The following is a 3,879-nucleotide window of genomic DNA, read 5'->3' on the forward strand; positions in this document are numbered from 1 at the left end:
GAAAGCGTACAGAACCAATACTTTTCACTGACGATGATCTACCACTCCATGGGGAAGCCCAAAATGATCCACTCGTCATCACGCTAGATGTCAACGGAACGGATGTCCAGCGGGTGCTGGTTGACACGGGGAGCTCGGTGAACATCTTATATTTTGATGTCTTTGCTCGATTGGGTCTGTCCACCGATCAGTTAACCCCCATTCGGACCCCGTTGTCGGGTTTCACCGGTGACTCCATAGAAGCAGAGGGAGTCATCAGCTTGAATGTGGAGTTGGGCAGCCAACCAAACATATTGAAGACTACCATGGACTTTGTGGTAGTGAAATTGAAGTGTGTTCACAACGCCATACTTGGGCGACCAGGTATCACTCGCGCAGCTGCTATTATATCCATGAACCACTTGTGCATGAAGTTTCATACACCCAATGGGGTTGGAGTGGTTCGAGGAGACCAACGTGCTGCTCGACAGTGCTACGTGCGAGCAGTCAAACAGTCGGACCGCGAGGAAGGCAGGATTCACACCATATCCCAGCAGGTAGATCGCGGAGAAGAGAGGGAAAAACCGCAACCTGCCTCAGAATTGGAAGAGATAGTACTTGACTCCGACCGACCAGAAAGGGTGGTTAAAATCGGTCGGGGACTCCCTGCAGACCTACGTGAGGACATCATCGGAGTGTTGCAGGAGTACAAAGACGTTTTTGCTTGGGGACCGGAAGACATGCCCGGGGTTGATCGGTCTGTCATTTGCCACCGCTTATCAATTCAACCAGGTTCGAAACCAGTCAAGCAAAAGAAAAGGCACCTGTCAAGCGAAAGGAGAGAATTCGTGAAAAAGGAGACCGCCACCCTCTTGTCGGTAGGGCACATCCGAGAGGTCCTCTACCCGGAGTGGTTAGCCAATGTAGTCCTCGCGCCTAAACCGCCAACATGGAGAATGTGTGTTGACTACACTGATTTGAACAAAGCTTGCCCGAAGGATCCATATCCCCTACCAAATCCTGACCAGATGGTTGATGAAACGGCTGGGTGTGAGCTGTTGAGTTTCATGGACGCCTTCAAAGGATACCATCAAATCTTCATGAGCAAGGAAGATGAAGAGAAGACTGCTTTCATCACTCCGGACGGAGTGTTTTGCTACGTGGTAATGGCGTTTGGTTTGCGGAACTCTGGAGCCACATACCAACGGATGGTGAACAAATTGTTTAAAGGTTTGCTCGGATCAACTATGGAAGCATATGTGGATGACATGCTCATCAAGAGTCGATTAAAAGAAACTCATCCTACCGATCTTGCCCGGGCGTTCAAGGTGATGGAAACTTTCAACTTGCGTCTGAACCCAAGTAAGTGTACCTTTGCTGTTCAGACGGGAAAATTCTTGGGGTTCATGATGACGAGGCGGGGGATTGAGCCAAATCCCGAGAAGGTCAGAGCGATAATGGAGATGCAACCCCCCCGATCGGTCAAGGATGTTCAGCGACTGACTGGTCGACTAGCAGCGCTTAGCCGTTTCCTATCCAAGTCAGCCGAAAAGTCTCTGCCGTTCTTTCAGATTCTGAAAAAATCAAATGGCTTTGAGTGGACACCGGCTTGTCAATCGGCTTTTGAAGGTCTGAAGGTATACTTGAGCTCCGCACCAGTCCTCTCGAAGCCGGAGAAAGATGAGGTCTTATTCGTTTATTTGGCCGTGTCCGACCGAGCGGTCAGTTCCGTGCTTGTCCGCGAAGAAGCTAAGGGAATTCAGAAGCCGATTTACTACGTGAGCAAAGCTCTTCAAGGAGCAGAGCTGAGGTACACAAAATTTGAGAAGACCGCGTTGGCGCTCTGGGTGACGGCCAGAAGACTTGCAGCTTACTTCCAAGCTCACCCGATAGTAGTGTTAACCGATCAACCGTTGGGAACGATCCTCAGGAATCCAACATCATCAGGACGATTGATCAAATGGGCCATGATGCTCACCCAGTTCGCGATTGAGTATAAGCCCCGTCCTGCCATCAAGGGTCAAGCATTGGCTGACTTCATCGTCGAATGCACCGCACGCGATCCGGAACCTGACCGACCGACTGCCCTAGAAGAACCATGGTGGGAAGTTTCTACTGATGGGTCGTCAAGTAAGAAGGGATGTGGGGGTGGAATTGTGCTCACATCACCCGAAGGCTTCAAGATTTATCAAGCCTTGATTTTCAAATTTCAACCTACCAACAACGAAGCAGAATACGAGGCACTCATAGGCGGGTTGCGACTGGCCAAGCAGATGAAGGCCGAACGGTTAAGGGCACGGTCAGACTCCCGGTTGATAATCGGACAGCTATCCAGCACGATCGATGCAAAGGAAGATCGAATGATACAGTACAAGGATATTGCGCTCGAATTGTTGCAACAATTCAAAAAATACGAGCTGATCCAAGTATCAAGGATGGAGAACACGGACGCTGACATGCTCTCCAAGTTGACTCAAGAAGCTCCTGAATACGTGTCCAAGATTGCACGTATTGAAGAAATTGGAGCGCCAAGCATTGATGTCATAGAAGTCAGACCGGTTGAGATAGGCGAGCCAGATTGGATGTACGACTTGAAGAATTACATCGCCAACGGCACTCTACCGGACGACTCTTCCCGGGCAAAGAAAGTTAAGTTAAGGGCACCACGTTTTCAATTGGTTGATGATAGGCTCTACAAAAGATCATATGGCGGACCGCTGCTCCGGTGCTTAACTAGCGACGAGGCGAAAGTAGTGATGGAAGAAGTTCATGAAGGGATCTGTTCTGCCCATCAAGGACCAAGAACACTCGCGCAAAAGATCATTCTGATGGGTTACTATTGGCCTTCGATCAACCTGGATTGCGAGCAGTACGTTCGACGATGCGCCACTTGTCAAGAATTTCATAAGTTACCCGGTCGACCGGCCACCTACTATCAACCGGTCAGCGAAGTAATACCTTTTGCAAGGTGGGGTGTGGATCTGATCGGAGCATTCCCGATGGCAGCCGGACGCAAAAAGTATGTGATAGTGGCGATCGACTACTTCACCAAGTGGGTGGAAGCAAAAGCGTTGGCAACCATCACTTCTCAACAGTGTCAAAAGTTTCTTTGGAAAAATGTGATTACTCGCTTCGGGGTACCTGTTCAATTGATCACAGACAACGGGACACAATTTGACAGCCGACCGTTTAAGAACTTCATGGCTCATTTGGGCATAAAGCATACCCGAGTGGCCGTAGCATACCCACAATCAAATGGTCAAGTGGAGAACACCAACCGGACGATCTTGGATGGATTGAAAAAGAAGTTGCAAACTGCAGGTCGAGGCTGGGTTGATGAGCTTTCATATGTTCTTTGGACATATCGAACCACCCCGCGTCGGGCAACGAATGAGACACCTTTCTCGCTGACATATGGATTCGAGGCAAGAGTCCCGATTGAAGCATGGCTCCCTACCACCCGGGAAAGAAATTACGATCCGGAAGTGAATGATGAGATGCAAGGTACGGAACTCAATTTCATAGACGAAAAAAGGGACATGGCAGCTCGAAGGTTAATAGAATATCAGAGGAATGCCAAAGTAGCCCATGACGGTCGAGTGAACCCACGATATTTCCAAGTAGGAGATCTGGTCCTACGGCGGAGGGAAGCTAGCAAGCCGACTGATCACGGAAAATTTGCCAAGAAGTGGGAAGGACCCTACAGGGTCTCTGCAATGGTTCAGCCAGGTACCTATAAGTTAGAGACTCTTTCTGGTCGATTAGTCGCCCGAGTGTGGAACTCTGAGCACCTTATTAAATTTCACAAGTAGTTTGGTTGTTGGAATGTAACTTGCATCTAGAATAATTAAGTCGCAGTGTTTTTGGAATTTTTTCACTGTAATCTTGCTTGGTGTAAGT

This window comes from Ipomoea triloba, chromosome 4 (assembly GCF_003576645.1).
Source record: "Ipomoea triloba cultivar NCNSP0323 chromosome 4, ASM357664v1".
Classification (NCBI taxonomy): Eukaryota; Viridiplantae; Streptophyta; class Magnoliopsida; order Solanales; family Convolvulaceae; genus Ipomoea; species Ipomoea triloba.